The sequence below is a fragment of the Pinus tabuliformis genome, chromosome 2_1 (assembly GCF_031772625.1).
Source record: "Pinus tabuliformis cultivar Carrire ecotype Pingquan chromosome 2_1, CPIR1, whole genome shotgun sequence".
Lineage (NCBI taxonomy): Eukaryota > Viridiplantae > Streptophyta > Pinopsida > Pinales > Pinaceae > Pinus > Pinus tabuliformis.
Window position 1 is genome coordinate 606,222,133 of NC_142299.1, and position 20,633 is coordinate 606,242,765.

Consider the following 20,633-nt stretch of genomic DNA (forward strand, 5'->3'; position numbering starts at 1 on the left):
GAAACACAACATATTTCAATTGATTTTGCATGACCTCGATATTTGATTTTTCGACAACCACTTGGAAATAGTTTGCAAAAAATGTCTTGCATATTTTGAAAAGTTAGTTGTTAGGAATGAACTGCATACATTTTCTAATATCCTGTACATCCCCTTTCTATAATTCCTTCTTCGCTTGGCCATAGATGAAACAATGTTTAACTATCAAAATTATACCATTTTTAATCTCTTAAACTTCCACTCTTTGTAATCCCTTCTTTGCTTCAACGTAGATCAAACAAGGTATAACCTTCGAAACTATAACCTTCAAGTGGCCTCCTTCAAAACTAGCCCATGTTCGTGAATATGACCTTGTGTGGCTCTTTCGCATAGAGCAAGGAAGGATGTGAGCTTCGACTTTGTCTACCATTTTGAGAGCCATACTATAATATAAGCATAAACATACTATTGGTAATAAGTATGAACTATATTTGTATTTCTTACAATGACGTTGGTAGTAGAATCTTTCCTAAATGATTTTTTAAGAATTGGGCCTCATAGGATGAAGGAGATGGTGAAGAAATGATCTCATGTCTATATGAACTGTTATATATGGTCATACATAAGAGGATAATTTGTTTTGAATCAACATAAAAGTGGGCTATATATCTTAGGCATCTCGGAAACAAGTTCAAATTCACAATTCTATGGTAAAATGACACTTTAAAGGTTCATTCCATACTTGAGAATATTCCATTCAACACAAATCAATTATTTTTGTTATATTCATGAATTAGAATTGATAAACATAGTGAATGCATAGAATTATTGCTTTAAATATACAACAAACCTTAATGCATTCACGCCAAGGAAAATAACTATAAAAGAATGATCTGGTAAGGATATTAAATGTCTCAGTGTCGAGAGTCTGGTAAGGATATTAAAAATCTCAGTGTTGAGAGTCTTCCTTCTTGCTTTGTAAAATGGACGTTTTCTTTTCAAAGGATACTAAAATTTCCCCTTGAAAATCCCCCCTTCTATTCATGTGTTCCATGTTACCTTGATTAAAACATCATGATGAGCTCTAAATAGTATGGGTGGGGGGGAACTTAGTATAAGCCTCTCAAAACATGTGTAACTTTCATGTCAACATACAAAGTAATGTACATGAAAATTTATTTTTTATTTGCAATATTTATCTGATTTCCATGCAAATAATGTTATTTATGTCCACATGTTTTAATGCAAATACCTGGGTGAACCCTCATGGGTATGATTGAACGCATTATTAAAGGGTCACTTCTAGTTATACATGACAGACCATCGATGTCATGCTTTAAATAATGTAAAAGATACAGATGAAATAATGTTGAAGAAAGTATTTGATGAAGAGTTTCTATAGGAAGCAATAGGTGGGTGGAGATTTAACTGGAAGTTAAATATTTCTTATATGATGTTGAAGATAAGTTCTCTGAACATAGTGAAAGTGCCCCATTTTATTACATAAGGGAATTAGAAGGTCAATAAAGTTTGTTATTTTTTAGATTTTCTATTTCTTTAGAAATTTGACAATGCATTTCATGTCCGTTCTTAATTACAAGTTCTTAAAAACTTATGGATGGATGAAGCCTTTCGAATTGTTCGTAAATAATAGCTATTCGAATTATTCGGAAAAGAAAAGGGATACTAGAGAAATAGAGATATTGAATTTGCTGAGTCAATTTCTTTGCAGGAGATAAAGCAATGGATCTCAAGTTCCACTGTTGAAGGATATTCGAAACAATGATGTGGATTCTCTTGGGCGACTGGTGATTCCTAAGGAGAGTTTGTTGCAAATACACGTTCCTCTATGATATGGTGAAACTATTTCTAACGAATGTTTGATCAGTTTATAATCATCCTTGTAGCGTGCTGAATGTTTGAGGTTATAGAGAGTATTGGTCTATACTCAGTAGATTTAGTAGCATTTATAGACCATAAGATACATTTAAGTCCATACTATGGAACTGAGAATAAATTATAGCAATTGAGTTTTAGTCAGAGGTTGTTTTGATGTTTGAGTTAGCGACTATCAATACATTCTCACACACTGGTCAATACGCATTAAAAAAATAACTTACATATTGTACATATGCCATACCAAAAATTACATAACGTGCATATGTGCCCATACCTCCGATATATAAAAAAAACATTAAAATTTAAATTTTCACCAACCTATCTACGAACATAATTAATTCATTGAATTTCTTTTCCGGCGGTCAACCCAAAATTTTAATCCACGCAAAGCTTTTAATGTTGGTTCGTATGCAGGTTTAAACAATCAACGGCGGAGAACGATGGAGAAGATCGAACGGCGGACGGAGATATCGAGAGGCCTTACTTGACTGATCATTACGTCCCGAAATGTCAGAAATGATGACGTATGGGGAGAGCCACGCGTCAACAGGAGATTGTATCGGGCTCGATCATACGGAAACCACTTGCTGCTGGAAAGCGGTCCGAAATCGTTAAGCGGTTTGAGGTTTCCCTGCGGCGGTTTTAGGTGCAGTACGTATGAACGAACACAGTTGAAATTATATTTCAACACTCCCCTTTAATTTCAACTGCTAGGCATTCAGTCATACCCAAACACTTCCTTAAAAATTCAAAGCTTTTCTAATCCAATGGCTTTGTCAAAATGTCTGCTACCTGTTCTTGAGTCCTGCAATGTTCTAGGACAATTTCTCCATTGTTCACCAATTCTCTGATGTAATGAAACCTTGTATCAATGTGTTTCATTCTCTTCTGAAACACTGAATTCTTTGACAATGCAATAGCTGAGCTATTGTCACAAAAAATCACTGTCGCTTTTGCCTTCTCTTGGCCTAAGCTCCTCAACATTCTTCTCATCCAAACTGCTTGACATGCTGCTGCTGTAGCTGCCACATATTCAGCCTCTGCTGTAGACAATGCTACAATGGACTGCTTCTTAGAAGCCCATGAAATGGCTCCTGAACCCATATGAAAAACATAACCGGAAGTGCTTTTCCGATCATCTACACTTCCAGCCCAATCACTATCAGTGTATCCAACCAAATTTGAACATTCTGAAGTAGTATATAAAATTCCAAACCTTTTGGTACCTTTGACATACCTTAAAATTCTTTTTGTTGCCTGCCAATATGCCTCCTTTGGCCTCTCCATAAATCTGGAAATTAAACTAACAGCAAACATAATGTCAGGCCTAGTAGCTGTTAAATACATAAGGCTGCCAACAATACTCTTGTACAAACTAGGATCAAAATCCTTGCTGTTGTCCTCTCTGCTGAGTTTTAATCCCATTACTGTGGGAGTGATCGCTGCTTTGCATTCTTGCATGTTAAATCTGCCCAACACTTGATTTACATATCTAGCTTGTGAGATAAAAATTCCTTTTTCATTTTGATCTACTTCTATGCCTAAGAAGTATCTCAAGAAACCCATGTCAGTCATTTCAAATTCCTCTTTCATGACTGATTTAAAATTCTCAATGAGCTGATTATCATTACCTATGAAAATAACATCATCAACATATAAGACAACAATTAAAATTTTACGATCTTTTTCTTTGATGTAGACGGTGGGTTCTCCTTCACACTTGTCGAATTCATTATCCAATAGATAAGAATCTATCCTGCTGTACCATGCTCTTGGCGCTTGCTTCAGCCCATAAAGAGCCTTCTTCAATTTGCACACTTTGTGCTCTTCACCTTTCTTCTCATAGCCTAGAGGTTGTTCAATGTAAACCTCTTCCATTAACACTCCATTTAGGAATGCTGACTTCACGTCCATTTGGTAAACTTTCCACTTGTTTTGTGCTGCTATAGACAACACTGCTCTCACAGTTTCCATTCTTGCAACCGGTGCGAAAGTCTCCTCATAATCTCTCCCATACTGCTGCTTGTACCCTTTGACAACCAGCCTTGCCTTGTGCCTTTCTATCTTGCCTTCAGCATTGCTCTTGGTCTTGTAGACCCATTTAACTCCAATGACTTCTTTACCTTTTGGTAGCTCTACCAAATCCCATGTTTTGTTTCTCTCTATGGCATTCATCTCCTCATCCATAGCTTCTATCCATTTCCTATCTTTAATTGCATCTTCGAAATGAATAGGATCATCAACATGACAATACAAGGCAAATAAGGAATTCATTCCTTCATCATAAATGTCACTTAAATTGCTGAACTTCTTACCTCTTTCATTTGGTGTGCAATTGCTTGAAGATGCACTTGAATTTCCTCCTTGTGGTGTGCTTGGAGAAGCACTCTCATTTATCCTCAATGGTGTCCCTTGCTGTCCTTGTGTTGGCGCTGCTGTTTGGGGATGCATTTCAGCCACCTCCTCATCATCTTCATCATGAGACAAACAGTTTTTAACATTCACTGTTTTCTCTATGCTTCCATCCCAAGCTTCCTCTTCAATGAATTGAACATCTCTGCTGACAAAAAACTTCTTGGTGGATGGAATATACAACCTATAAGCTTTGGATTTCTCACTGTATCCAATGAAGATACATTTCTCCCCTTTGCTGTCCAACTTCCTCCTTAGCTGATCTGGAATGTGTGCATAAGCCACACATCCAAAAACTCTCATGTGGGTGACACCTTGCTTTCTCCCACTCCATGCTTCTTCCGACACTTTGTTCATCACTGCTTTTGTAGGACACCTGTTCAAAATATACACAGCACAATTTACAGCTTCAGCCCAATAATCATTTGGCAAATGCTTTGCCTTTAGCATGCTCCTCGCCATATCCATGATGGTCCTATTCTTCCTTTCAGTAACTCCATTTTGCTGCGGAGTGTACCTTGCTGTAAACTGTTTATGAATTCCATTTTCTCTACAAAAACGTAGGAATTCCTTGGAGATATACTCACCTCCTCTGTCAGTTCTCAAAACTTTTATATGCAGCCCGCTTTGGTTCTCCACAAGTGCTTTGAAATTTCTAAATTTTTCAAACACTTCACTTTTGTTTTTAAGGAAATATACCCAAGTTTTTCTTGTAAAGTCATCAATGAATGTTAGGAAATATTGGCTACTTGCTAATGATGGAGCTTGCATTGGTCCACATAAATCTGAGTGGATGATTTCTAAGGGTGCCTTTGCCCTTATGCTCTTCCCTGATGGAAAACTTTCTCTGTGTTGTTTTCCCAAAATGCAACCTTCACAAAGGCTGTCCAGTTTCTCTATCAATGGTAGTCCTCTTACCATTCCTTTCCTACTCAACAAATTTAGACCTCCAAAATTGAGATGTCCAAATCTCAAGTGCCACAACCAATTTTCATCCTTTGGCACGCTTTGGAAAGCCTCTTGGGTAACTGCTGCAATTTCATTTTTGTTTTTCAAATCTGCCCTGATCCTGAGAGGGAACATCCTGTTCCTTGTCATTTTTACTTCAGCAATGCATCGTTTGCTGGGTGCTATATCCATGATGGTGCACACATCATTCACAAAGAAAACATTGTACCCCTTTTGAACAAGCTGTCCAATACTCAAGAGGTTACATCTCATTCCGGGGACATAGTAGACATCTGCTATGGTTTTCCTTTCTCCTTGCTTTGTAAATATTTTTACCTCTCCTTTTCCCATAACAGAAATTTTGCTATCAGTTCCTAGTGTGACATCTGATTTCATATTCTGATCTAGAGCAGAAAAGAGGGCTATGTTTCCTGTCATATGGTTGCTGCAACCTGAGTCTAAAAACCATATGTCCTCACTGTTTGTTTCAACCATGTTACAAGCTAACAACACATTATCTTGACTGATGTTTTCTCTAGTGACATTTGCATTTGATATATTGTTCATATCATGTTGCTTCTTTCTACATTCACTGGCATAATGCCCATATTATTTACAATAATAGCATTGGACATTGGATTTTTTATACTTTTGTCCTTGAGCATGATGTTGTCCTCTTTGTTGGCTGCTGCCTTGGCCTTGGTTCTGATTTGGATTGCTGCCTCTTCCTTGAGCATTTGTTGGACTGTTCCTTCCACCTCTGTTCTGGCTTTTGCCTCTTCCTCTCTTGTTTCCTCTGCCTTGACCTCTTCCTCTTCCAAAAGACATCTGGGTCTTGAAGGCTTGCTCTAGAGATGAGTTTTCATTCCTACTCAACCTCTGCTCATGTGTTATCAGTGATGCATGAAGCTCATCAACTGAAAAGTTTGAGAGATCCTTTGTCTCCTCTATGGTGGTGACAATCGCATCAAACTTTGAGGGTAAGACCCTCAATATTTTCTCCACAATCCTCCTTTCTTCAATGGTTTCTCCATGAGTCCTCATCTGTGTGACCAAACCAATCACATGTGTGAAGAATGAGTCAATATTATCTGACTCCTTCATGCTCAGATTCTCAAAATCTTTTCTCAGCAATTGTAGTTTTGCTGTCTTCACTCTCTCCATGCCTTGATAGGCTGTCTTAAGGGTTTGCCATGCTTCATTTGCTGTCTTAGCTGCTGCTAACCTTGGAAACACACTCTGGTCTACTCCTAGGTACAACAACACACGGGCTTTTGAATCCTTCTTCCTATTGCTCTTCAGCAGATCCTTCTCTGCTGGAGTTAATCTATTAAACTCATTTTCATCTGCTGGTTCTTCAAAACCATCTTCAACTATTTCCCATAAATCTTGAGAGGCAAACAGGGCTCTCATAGTTATTGACCAATAGTCATAGTTTTTCCCATTGAACTGTGGGAGCTGGGTATTAAACATACCCATACTAGTGCTGGTGCTAGCCGTTCCTTGCATCCTTAGTTATGCTTCAATTTCTTGACTGTGTATTTTAAAACACTGACTGTTTCTTCAACAATAACTCAAAAAAAAACTTTGAGGAATACCTGAATCTTTTGTTGACTGTGTCTTCACTCTGCTGGAGAAGATTTACTGCTGCAACAAAAGACTCCTCCTTTCAGCTTCTTGAACACTTTCAAAGAGCCTAAGCCTGCTCTCATACCACTGTTGGGGATTTTTCTTGTAAAATCCCAAAAACAAACAAAATAAACTCCACATAGGCAATGCTCTGTTTCTCTCCACACGATCCTTTTGCACAGGGAAGCTTTTAAAAAAAATGACTGAGGACAGAGTATTACACACCCAGAAAAAGATTTCTATTCATTAAAACAAAATGCCTGATACATATTCATCCTCTTTGCTGAGAGGGATTCACCAAAAATACATTTAACAAAACTCTGTCTCCTCCTGAGAATTTACACTGCTGGGTAAAATTCTCATTTTCTTTTACTGCTGTAAAACCTCCATTTACATTACTGCTGTAAAACTATTTTACATATGCAGTAAAATTTTCATTACATTCCAATTTCAAAAAAAATACCTGTGCGTTCTTTTCTTTTGCATTTCAATGCACATCCAATACATTCAAAAAAAACTGATCTATCCACTGCTGTGCATCTCCCTTGGTTTTTCCGCTGCTGCGAGCTTCACCACCACTCAACAAAAAACATACACATTTTTTTTGCGCTCCCCTGTTCTTCTTTTTCTTATGCACTGCTGTGCAAAATTAATACATTCTCACACAATGGTCAATACACATTAAAAAAATAACTTACATATTGTACATATGCCATACCAAAAATTACATAACGTGCATATGTGCCCATACCTCCGATATATAAAAAAAAACATTAAAATTTAAATTTTCACCAACCTATCTACGAACATAATTAATTCATTGAATTTCTTTTCCGGCGGTCAACCCAAAATTTTAATCCACGCAAAGCTTTTAATGTTGGTTCGTATGCAGGTTTAAACAATCAACGGCGGAGAACGATGGAGAAGATCGAACGGCGGACGGAGATATCGGGAGGCCTTACTTGACTGATCATTACGTCCCGAAATGTCAGAAATGATGACGTATGGGGAGAGCCACGCGTCAACAGGAGATTGTATCGGGCTCGATCATACGAAAACCACTTGCTGCTGGAAAGCGGTCCGAAATCGTTAAGCGGTTTGAGGTTTCCCTGCGGCAGTTTTAGGTGCAGTACGTATGAACGAACACAGTTGAAATTATATTTCAACATTCTACACATTCAGGTATGGTCTCACGCAGGCATAGCGATGAGCTAAAATTAGCCAAAACAGGCCAATGGTTTTAAAATATCAATGAATTTCAACTGCAGTCAAATTTTCTTGTTCTTTAAATCTTCTTCGATTCTATAGCCGTTACAAAATTATAACCGTTAGAATCTTAGACTATAGATTCATTGTTTCAATGTTTGGTAAAGAAGGTTGTTACCTTGCAGCTGTACAATTTCAAATTATAAAACTTCAAATTCCGGCGTGTGTATCCCGTCAGAGCAGAGAGCGTCGACAATCACAGGTTGTCAATGCTGCAGCTAACTGTTGAAAACTCATGCCTTTATATTTATGTTTTCTAAAACTCTCGATCCATATCCCAGAAAGCATACGGGTTTAAAAGTAGAACATAGTTTCCGTTTAACAACTGAATGTGCAGCGATCATCAAAATTAATGTTCGTAAGGCGCTGTCATAATTTAAAGACAAGCTAGAAACTTCATTGAAAAGATAGCGTGATAGTTCGGAGGAAAGAGCTAAAAGACAATTACATTTTGCAATTCAGCTTTTGTATTATATGGTTTCTATTTTCTTAATAATATTAATATTTTAATTTTAATTTTTAATATTAAATCATTTTTTAAAGATTTTTAAAAATTATTATGAATTTTTTATATAAGCGGGAAAATTTCTCATAACTTAGTTGTCAAACTAGCAAGTAAGAAGGACAGTCATCTCTAGCTGCTAACCACATATGTAGGGTGACTCATCAACATTATTCAAGGAAAATCACTCTTATTCAAGGAAAACCATGCCACTTGAAATAACCCTTGGTGGTCCATTTCATTCATGCAAAATCTTAGCCAAGCAGACGAGCTCTTAGCCAAGCAAAAGCAATTTTAGGGCATACTCCATGCCCAAATTACCATATTAGCGTATTTAATTTTAATTTTTAATATTAAATAAATTTTTTTAAAATTATTATGATATTAGTTTATTTATTTTAGAATAAATTATTTTAAAAAATAAATTAGTTATCCATAATTATTAAAAAGATAGTAGAGATTTATTTTTTATGAAATATTTTAGAATATTTATAATAGTATACAAATTAATGGTTAAATTTTATTTACAAAATAATTATGTTCTTTTTACCTTTTAATTTAATTGATCAACTAAAAAAAGTCATATCGCCTAGTCTCATATGAAATGAATTATGATTTTTTTGACATGTGTTATTGATACAATTAGCATATATAAATTAACTCTTTTTATAGCTATAAATTGACCCAAAAGGTGCAACAATTCACGGAACGAATAGAAAATTTGGGAAGATCATCTCCCCAAGAATAGAGCCAAAAATAAGCTCATCTACAAAATTTCAAAAAACTTTTAATAACACAAATAATCCTAAATTTTATTTATAAAATACAAATAACTAAATAAATTTAATTACATTCAAGATAACGATGAAAAACAAATATTCATTTTTACTAAAACTTTACATGCACACAAAATTTGTAATAAAAAAAACTCTAAATCTTACACCGTGTTTAATTTTAAATATAGAATTTCAAAATAATTATTAGTATTTTCACATTTTTACATGTTAACATTTCACCATGTTTATTATTACGTTGATGTGGTTGTATTGGTTGGAGCACGGTGTTTCTGCAAAGGCTACGAAGACACATTTGGCCCCTTGAACGAGATAGTGGAAATTTGTTCAGTGCGAGACTCACAAGGCCATGGCACGCAAACCACCTCCATCGTCGCAGCTATTTAATTGACGGAGCCAACATGATGGACTACGCGTACAAAATCTCCAAAGGAATGGCGCCCAAAGCACGTATTGCGATCTACAAGGTTTGTTGGGTATTTGGCTGCATAAACCCAACCCGCCACAATTTGGTGCTTTTGGACCTCATAATGATGGTGTGGCAGTGCCACTTGGACCAAGTGAAGGTCGCATGGGTGTTATGTGGCACCCTTGTGATGATTTGGCCTCTTTTAGTGGGCCAAACATCTAATGGGCATAACTTTTGGTTCAAGACTTAGATTGAGATAAGATTTATATCGTTGGAAAGCACTTTACTAGACTCAGATTGAGATAAGATTTATATCATTGGAAAGCACTTTACTAGACTCAGATTGAGATAAGATTTATATCGTTGGAAAGCTCTCTACTAGCTAAACATGATGATTTTATTGATTTTAAGTTTTGAAGACTTTGGAAAATGAGTTTGTTGTAACCCCATCTTCATAACAAACCTTAGAGATTAGGTCACACTGGTAACCCTGGCACAACCTAGGATGGACAAGGGGTTAGGAGTTGTTTACAGAGATGTAAATAAAAAATAATCTACAAGGGATGGTTTGAAATTACTCTTTCAACTGTAGAAGTTAAATACATGGAACCAGTCATGCAAGTAAGGCAGTCGTTTCATTACAAATATTGTGTTTGTACAACAATTAATAAGGTTAGATTGTCACATTAGTAGCACAATATTTTTGGCAAAGAACCCAACTTATCATTTTATGATGAATCATATTGATGTTCAACATGACTATGTGAGAGAGCTGGTTGAAGACAAAAAATGTTGTTAGTAAAAGTTGGCACTTCCAATAATGTTGTAGATTCGCTAACAAAGTTTGTTAACATAAAGAAGTTTTCTTGGTGTAGAGAAACAATGGACATTGGTACCCTAGGTTATTAACCATGTGCTCGCTAAGCCCGTTGTGTGCAAAGAATACAACAGGTGGGATAATGTTGAGTATGTGTTGTATTCTTTTCATAATTAACCTATGTATTATACATTTAGGGTAGATAGACTCCCCATTGTCCAAAGGTTTGGGGTGTGGTCGTAAAGGAATTTTATTTTGGTTGTTTTAGGTAAGTTGTGGCCCCTTTTTGTGTTTTTAAACCACTAATTTTTTAGCCCATTGTAATGCAATTTTGATTAAGGAATATACTCTAGTTTAACAAATTAGGGTTTTGGGTGCCATGGGATCTTATCTTGTATTGTAAATCGCCAGAAAAATACAATGAGAGTTAAAGATGTGGCTCTAAACATTTGTTGGTTTTGTGTTAAGTCTTTATAGGGTAAATCTCTATGTATTATGTGATTATGAGTGGTTATCTATTTTTGGATAAACAATTAGTTGGATGAACAAGATATACAATGAGAGTTAAAGATGTGGCTCTAAACATTTTTTGGTTTTGTGTTAAGGGTTTATAGGATAAATCTCTATGTATTATGTGATTATGAGTGGTTATCTATTTTTGGATAAACAATTAGTTAGATGAACAAGATATGGTTTGCAATTACTTTTTCAACTCTGGAAGTTGAATACATGGATCCACTCACGCAAGTAAGGAAGTTGTTTGGTTACAAATATTATGTTTGTACAACAAGCTATAAGGTTAGATTGTGACATTCATAGCACAATGTTTTTGGCAAGGAACCCAACTTATCATTTTAAGACGAAGCATATTGATGTTCAACATGACTCTGTGAGAGAGAAGGTTGAAGAAAAAAAAGTGTTGTTGGTAAAAGTCGGCACTTTGAATAATTTTATATATTCGCTGACAAAGTTGGTTAACATTAAGAATTTTTCTTGGTGTAGAGAAACAATAATCAATGCACCCTAGATTATCGATCATGTGCTCAGTAAGCTCATTGTGTGCAAAGAATACAACAAGTGTGATAATGTTGAGTATGTGTTATATTCTTTGCATAATTAACCCATGTAATATACATTGGAATGAGAGCACGGAGGTCATATGGAGGGAAGATAGACTCCCCTTGTCCAAAGGCTTGGGGGTGTGGTTGTCACGGAATTTTCTTTTCATTTTTTAGGCCAGTTGTGGCCCCTTTTTGTGTTTTTCAACCACTAATTTTTTAGCCCATTGTAATGCAATTTTGACTAAGGATTATACTCTAGGCTAACAAATTAGGGTTCTGGATGCCATGGGATCTTATATTGTATTGAAAATGGCAAGAAAAATACAACTAGAGTTAAAGATGTGGCTCTAAACATTTGTTGATTTTTATGTTAAGGGTTTCTAGGATAAATCTCTATGTATTATGTGATTATCATTGTTCACTTTATGTTTATAAAGAATCTATGTATGCATTATTTTATTATAAAGGTTTAAAACCTACATAGTGTCGAGTTAAAGATGTGGCTCTAAACATTTGTTGATTTTTATGCTAAGGATTTCTAGGATAAATCTCTATGTATTGTGTGATTATCATTGTTCACTTTATGTTTATAAAGAATCTATGTATGCATTATTTTATTATAAAGGTTTAAAACCTACATAGTGTCCACACCAACTCTATATTGTGTACCCCATTTCTTTGTACTTTCATTTTATAGTTGAGCCGAGCATAGGCCTCACCTTCTCACATAATATTTTATCTAGTAGTGAATTTCCCAAGTCAAATTTTGTGTAAATTTACTTGTTTCTTTCATTTTGATCTTAGTGATTTCCATAATTTTGGTTGTTATAATAGCAATATTAAATCTACGATGTAAAGTAATAAACTACATAATAAAAAAAATCAAAATTCCATATTGAAATTCCAATTCAAAACTAATATGAAAACCTTCCTTCACTCTACAATTAGCTTTTTCCAATGCGTTAGTACAAATTTCAGAGAAATTGATGGTTTTAAAGAGAAATTCCTCGATGCCAGATAAGCAAAGGCCCTCCAAGGGCTTACGAAGATGTACACAGCGTCGCCCCAAGAAAATACGAGAATGTGCAGAGGAAATGGTACTGGATCCACTTAACCACTTAACCGAAGGTTTTAAATTCGAATTTAGAAATTGGAAATTCATAATGATATTAGTTTTAATTTAATTGTAAATAGTCTCAAATGACTCTGTTTATCAGCGGAAGAGGGTAAATAGCCACTGACCTCATGATTAGAAAGCACATCTCTTTTCAGAATCAATAGGTTAATCTATTTCGGATATTTGGTTGATGTCCATGATTACGACAAACAAAGAAAAATCCTAAATCCCTGGTTATTGGGTTTGTTAAAAGTCCCTAGTTGCCATTTTTCATAAATTTTAACCAGTTTATAACTTAAAATCATCCCAATGTTAGGGTAGTTAGAGTATCTGAGAATTATATTTCAAATAAGCTTTACATTATTTTTGTGAAGCACTCGATTTCAAAATTGGTGTGCTTTATTATACAATATGTTTTTCAAATTATGTTTGAATTAGGTATGGATATATTTGATTGATACTTTAAATTTGAAATTGTGTTCAGTTGAAGTGTAAAATCCTCTGAAAACTAGAATGTGTGTAAAATCATTTGAAGACTAGAATGTCTGAGCACCAGATTCAAAATTGGTGTGCTTTATTATACAATATGGTTTTCAAATTATGTATGAATTAGGTATGGATATATTTGATTGATACTTTGAATTTGACATATGTGTAAAATCCTCTGAAAACTAGAATGTGTGTAAAATCAGTTGAAGATTAGAATGTCTGAGCACCAGATTCAAATGTATGTGGAATTATGATCCAGAAGCATCATTCCTATGAAATTCATTTTCTTTTGTTTGATTTGCAATTATAATATTTAGAAGTAGCGAATTTCATGTCAACACAAGTGTGCTGCTTTTAGAAGAAGGCGGGACCTATGTTCGTGAGTCTGTTGGATGATTTAGGCCAATTGGGCCTTGGTTCGAGCAACATCCCACGTGGGGATAACCCCGGTCTCATTTTAAATTGGGTATGTCTATATAATCTCCGGTTGGGTTTCTTTCATTTGCCAAGAAATTCAAAGGAGACCAGGACTGGATTAGTTGGAATCACGCTAATTATAAAGGAGGGTTTCGATGCTATAAAGCACTAGTTGTTTTGCCGCGAGAAGGTAGAATTAAGCATAAGCCCATGGATTTCGAAGGGAAGGTGGGAGAGTTCTTCACTGGAATCGGTTTTGTGGAGTGGACGGTTTTAATTGTCTTTTAAATTTGACATGACCGACTTGGTGCTGCAAATTTTGTCTTGGACATGCAAATTAAAAGAAATTAGGAAAACGAAAAATTATGCCTAAGTCAAAAGAAGTAGCTAGACGTAATATTATGCTGGTTTAATAAGCAAGAATGTAAACTAGAATAGGTGTAGTGGATACATGTCTTAAGACACGGGAAGAAGAGGAATACATGTCAGGTATTTTATAAGCAAATGTAATTGGAAGCTTGATGCATGTAATCGTATGTAATGGGCTAAATATTGTACATGTAGTGGGAGTATTAAGGAAGTATATGTCAAAATTAAGGAAGGAGAATTGGGCATAAGTAAAGAGGTTTTTCAAGTATTTGCCTGACACAACTAACTAAGGATTGTGCTACTAAGGAAGATTGAGATTAGATAGAGTGTTGGACATACATGTCTTTCTTAATGCAGAATGAGATGCAAATTTGGATTGCAGAAGATCTACAAGAAAGTGTGTGTTTAACCTATTTTTTAGTTCCTTATACTTGGGTTGGAATCTTTGGTGTAGCTCAAGTATAAAATTAACATTCAAATCTTCTTCTAAGATAACTCAAGTATAAGGTTGGAATCTTTGGTGTCGCTCAAGTATAAAATTAACATTCAAATCTTCTTCTAGGCTAACTCAAGTATAAAATTTATTTTAGTATGAAGTCTCACAAATTTATAATCTTTTGGGTAGCTCAAGTATGAGGTCACTTTAGTATGAAGTCTCACCAATTTATAATCTTCTAGGGTAGCTCAAGTATAAAATTTATGAGTTAACTCAAGTATGAAGTCAAATTTTTTGGAGAATCAAAGATTGTATGAAGTCGAATTTTCTGGGTTAGCTCAAGTATGAAGTCAAATTTTCTGGAGAATCAAAGATTGTATCAAGCCGAATTTGAATCAAAGATTGTATGAAGTCGAATTTTCTGGGGTAGCTCAAATATGAAGTCTCACCGAAGTATGAAGTCTCATTTTCTAAGGTATCTCAACTATAAAATTAACATTCAAATCTTCTTCTAGGGTAACTCAAGTATAAAATTAATTTTATACCGAAGTCTCACAGATTTATAATCTTTTGGGTAGCTCAAGTATGAGGTCACTTTAGTATGAAGTCTCACCAATTTATAATCTTCTAGGGTAGCCCAAGTATAAAATTTATGAGTTAACTCAAGTATGAATTCAAATTTTCTGGAGAATCAAAGATTGTATGGGGGTTAGCTCAAGTATGAAGTCAAATTTTCTGGAGAATCAAAGATTGTATCAAGTCGAATTTGAATCAAAGATTGTATGAAGTCGAATTTTCTAGGGTAGCTCAAATATGAAGTCTAGCTCAAATATGAAGTCTCACTGAAGTATGAAGTCTCATTTTCTAATGTATCTCAAGTATGAAGTCTCACCGAGAGAACTCGAGGTGGTGAATAATGGACAAGTAAACTCAAAAATAAAAATAAAAAATTATGTTAATTAGATTATAATATAATTATTATTTTTCAATTAAAAAATAATCTAAGACTTTTATTCTATCGCGTTATATGAATTTGTCGTAAAAATTAAGATGCTCGTGCATTGAATATTTACGGTAAAAAATCTCCAATATAATTCACCATCTGGTCGCAACAGCTCCAATATTGATTCACCATCTGGTCACAACTTGCATCAAACCCTAACAGTGTTAAAAATGTTCATAGCCATAACAATATCTTGTTATATATTCATCATATTTGCAGAGGGTAGATCCTTTTACAGCCATGTACTTCTTAATCACTGCTCCTCCTGGGGATTTCAGAAAAAATGATATTCAGGGTGATATGGAAAGGGAAAATCATCGGTTACTGAACACTATACATAAATTTCAAAATCCATCTATACATAGGCATTTTAACAATGCCTCGAATCAATCAAAAAAATGAAAATACAATCATTAACATTCAAAATCTGGATTTCCCACTTCTTCGATCGAAGGTTGAAGCAAAATTGACAGAATTTAACCTCTCTGTTATCCTCCTTGCCCATTCTATACTCTCAGCATCATATTATATTCCAGAAAGGCTTATCATTGATGTATGTTAAAAAAATACAAGACTTTCAGCTTCGATGTTTCAAAACAAAAAAACTCTAATGAAAAGCTCTAAACAACCTTACTCCACTTGCACATTGATCACATTCTTGACCTCCTCTTCTGTAAACTTGGGAACAATGACTTTCAGGACGCCATTCTTCATCTGAGCTTTGATCTGGTCTAGCTTGTACACTTTTGCAGGAAGTTCGATTCGCCTGCTGTATTTGCGACCACTGCCGTCGAACTCTGCGTCTGGGAGGGATTCCCCCTTTATCACCAGCGCATTATCCTCGGCATAAATGTTGACGTCTTCCTTCCCCAACCCCGGCATGTCCACCCGCAGATACAGAGCATCCTTATCTTCCGTTGCATCCCACGGCTTCCTCGATCCGCCTCTAACTGCATCCCCTGTCCCGCGAGACGAGGAGAGGAAAGGATTATCGAACAGCTGGTCTAGGCCAAACCCTAAGCTCCTCAGAGGATAAAACATATCAGGACAAGGGTTTAGAGATTAATAACGACATAACAACAAACGGGAATGAAATTCAAGAATCTTTACAAGGCTCACCATCGAAAACATTAGGGAAACCCCCGCGGCAGATTTCCGAAACCCGGCGGCTTTCTCTGTCATCCTCAATCGACGAATCGCCGTTAGGCCTGTATTTCGCTGCATCTGTTGACAAGCTCCGGCACATTAAAGAAACAAAAGAATCCCCTGGACGGCCTGCAGGCAACAGGCATTTCTTGACGGCCGAAATTGCAGAGCGGGAAGCGCCAAGTCGAAGAGGAAGGTGAGTGAGCAGCGCGGGGGTGACCATTTCCTCAATTCGAATTAGAACCGACAATAATACTCAGCAGCTGCAATTCCAACTCGTCCCCGATCTGTCAGGGGATGTCAGGCCCTCCAACTGCGATCGAATTTTTTGTCAGGGAATGGCAGGGAATGTCAGGATTGCCAGGGGAGGATGGCGGAGAAGGAGGGTGCCGGAGCTAGGGGAGGGTGCCGGAGGGCGGAGGGATTGCCGGTGGCCGGAGCCGGACGATTTTCCGGTCGGCGACGGAAAACGGGCCATTCTGCCGCCTAGGTAGACTACTCAAAATGGTATATATACTACATATTTGCTACTCGATCATGTGATTAATTAGTTGAACTACGTATTTATGTGGGTGAGGGAAAATCTAATAATAATAAAACAATTTTCATTGGGCATGCTTAGGTGGCCGACTACAAATCTAGGAATAGTGTCGTGAGGTAAAACCTCACTATAGAAAAACCTTCGATTTAATTATTAAATGACATATTAAAAATATTTTAAATAAAATAAATGAGTGAAGTAAATATGGTAAAAAATATGAAGTAAACATGGTAAAAATTTAAGCTTTGATCCATTGAGTTGAGAAGTTCATTCTACAACCTACTATGAGGGCAAAGTGTAATTAGGTCCGTGTTCAATTTGAATTTGACATGTGTATCATTTAAAATAAAAATAAAATATTCTCTAAATAGAAAAGTAATGACAACTAAAATAAAAAACAAAATTGAATATGTATATTTAGTTAGTATTAATTAAAATAATTATAAAATATTAATAATTCCAATTTCACTATGGTTTGTTGTTGATATTACAACCAAATGCAGTAAAAATATTTCACTCGCTCTCAATAATAAATAAAATATTTTGATGTCTACATGACTTAATATAATTTTATATCAAGTTTTAAAAGGAATAAAGTAATTAGAAGTAAAAAAAAGTGTGAGTAAGATGTTTAAATTTATATTTTAAACAAATATTTCAACATGAACTTAAATAAACTATCTGAAAATCTAGCATATGTCCATATCAAATTCATATATATCTATATATATAAAAACCAATGTTAAAAGAAAATATTTTGATTTTATATATAATAAAATATTTAATGTCCAAAAAAAATAAATTAAAAGTTAAAATAAAAATAAAAATAAAAATAAAAATATCAAATACTTCCTAATAAGAATAACAAAGATTATGTATATATCATATAAAGCAATTGAAAAAAAAAATGTTTTAAATGTTTTAAATAGTTTTTCTATTTTATATTGTGGTCTTTTTTAAGTATTTTTTTTGGTCAATATAAATAATGTGTTTAGTAGCATAATATTTAGAAAAAAAAATTGTTTAGAATTATATATCTATATCTATATATATAATTTTCCGTAACATGTTATCAATAAGTACACATTTCTTTCATAGCATAGTATTTAGAAAAAAATATTGTTTAGAATTATATATCTATATATATACATAATTTTACGTAACATGTTATCAATAAGTACACATTTCTTTCATGAAAATTAAACATAACCCTAACTTAAATTCTGTACACATTTCTTTCATTAGAATTAAAAATAACCCAAACTTAAATTCCGTCTGGTGGTAGGAAAGGAAAAAGAGATTTAAAAATAACTCGCTATTACAGTCGTTTGGAGAAAGGAAATAAATAAATAAATTACATTTTTCGAAAGTAACGCTGGCAGGTGGTGTCGACAACATCCCAAAAAATCAAGAAATAGAGGGAGTTGTTTATAATGTGATTTTTTTGGAGATTCGAGTAACGGAATCTGGCGGAAGAAATTGAGGTTAAATCTTGATTTGTTGCAGTTAAAATGGTTTTTTAACGGCATATTTGGATTCAGCACCCTCGAAAACCCCTGGGATTTCGACAGAAAAAACCCGCCAAAAAAACTTTCAAAAAATCACGTTATAGACAACTGCGAAATCGACAGCGCTCATGCACCGCACATGCTTCCCTTTGCACTGTTTGGAATGCCACTGCATATTCCAAGAAATTTATGATAAATCATCTCACATCACAGATGTCAGATGTAGGGTCCACTTTCATGAACGCATCTACAAATATATATCAATTTACTTTCATTTACAGAAAGGCTAAAAACACGTCGGACGCTTAAATTTACGCTGATTTCATTTCATTTACAGAATGTTATGCTGGACAGTTACCATCATCCGCTGCAATCCTACTCGCCTTCAATGGTTTCATGGCCCCAGATATTTTATCTAGATCCTCTGAAGGAAGTAGAAAAATGCTTTCAGAAATTCCGAAGGAATCGTTTCATTCGTCTGTAAGGAAAGATATTCCATGGTGCATCAGTGGCAAAGGTCTGTCAGGAATTCCAGGATCTCCGCTTCTCCCTCCAATATCTTCACGACCTCCACCATTCCAGGTTTGAATGCCACCATAACGTGGGCACACAGAATACCTAGTAAAAAAAATCTCTCCACCCCGTTCTGCCTGATTCTGTCCTCCTTTCACCAGCTGAGATAATGGGAGGCCGACTCCGTAGTGGTGTCGAGATCTTTTCTGCCCTCATGATCCCTAACAGCAGAACCTCACAGCTATACACATCACTTTTATCTGTTATTTGGTCGTAGAGAGCATATTCGAGGGCCAAGTGGTTGTGCATACCTGCTACCCTTCTTATCAAACAGGATTTTCCTGTATCTTCTTTAGTCATGATCCTTGCCAAACCAAAATCGGCAACACGAGCATTCATATCATCATCTAATAGAATGTTAGTGGCCTTGATGTCTCTGTGATAAATCACAAACTCTATTCCATCGTGGAGATACGCCAACGCTTTGGCAGTCCCCATCGCGATATTCCTGCGCTGCGGCCAACTCAAAGGTTTGGCCATGGACTTTTGTCCAAAGAGATGGTTATCCAGACTCTCATTCGGCATGTAATCGTATATCATAAACCGTTGATGTCCTTCCCTTTCGTCGTTGGCTATGCAACAACCTCTCAAAACCAAAAGATTCATGTGCCTCGTGTTGTTGATGATCTCCACCTCGTTCACGAATTCATAATCCCCTTCCGGAGTGCAGTTTTTTATTCTCTTCACTGCAATGTGCCGACCGTCATCAAGCGTTCCTTTGTACATTGTACTGAAGCCCCCTTAGCCGATGAGATTTTCGCCACTGAAATTATCGGTGGCGATCTTGATCTCCTGAATGTTGAACCACATTGCCCCAGTGTTGGGTTTCATGGCAGACTTCAAAAAAAAAAAATATTCCGCTTCACGAATCCCCTATACAAAGCCTTATGATTCCTCCTCCTCACCCACAAACCGTAGAGAAGCCCAGAAGCGTAGATCAAGAGGGCTGCAACAGTGTTGAGGATTCCGTAGACTAAAACTGGGCGCTGAGACACGGTTTGGATGAAGGGCAGGTGAAGAATACACCGAGCAGTATTTGGGCTCTTGGGCCCAAATTCATTGACCACTCTGGCGGCATACAACACCATGAAATAGCAGTATTTCTCACTAGTTTAGTACTTGTCAAATTTTTGTACATGTCCACCAGAATCTTTTGAAGGAGGTCTCCACTATCTTTGCATAGCTGACAGGCAGCCATACCTGAGAGGTTTCCTTTGCAGGCTGAGTCGAGGTGAGTAGTTCCCATTTTGCGAATACAACCCTGCTTGGTTTGTATGCCCACGCAGAGGAGAGGGCTCAATAGAAACCCAGACAAACT

General features: G+C 35.8%; 2 pseudogenes; both read right to left on the reverse strand.

Moving 5' to 3' along the window:
* Positions 1–16,106: 16,106 nt before the first annotated feature.
* On the reverse strand, positions 16,107–16,916 carry LOC149201950 (small heat shock protein, chloroplastic pseudogene; annotated as a pseudogene).
* A 2,444-nt stretch (positions 16,917–19,360) lies between these two features.
* On the reverse strand, positions 19,361–20,146 carry LOC149201951 (putative receptor-like protein kinase At1g11050 pseudogene; annotated as a pseudogene).
* Positions 20,147–20,633: the final 487 nt, after the last annotated feature.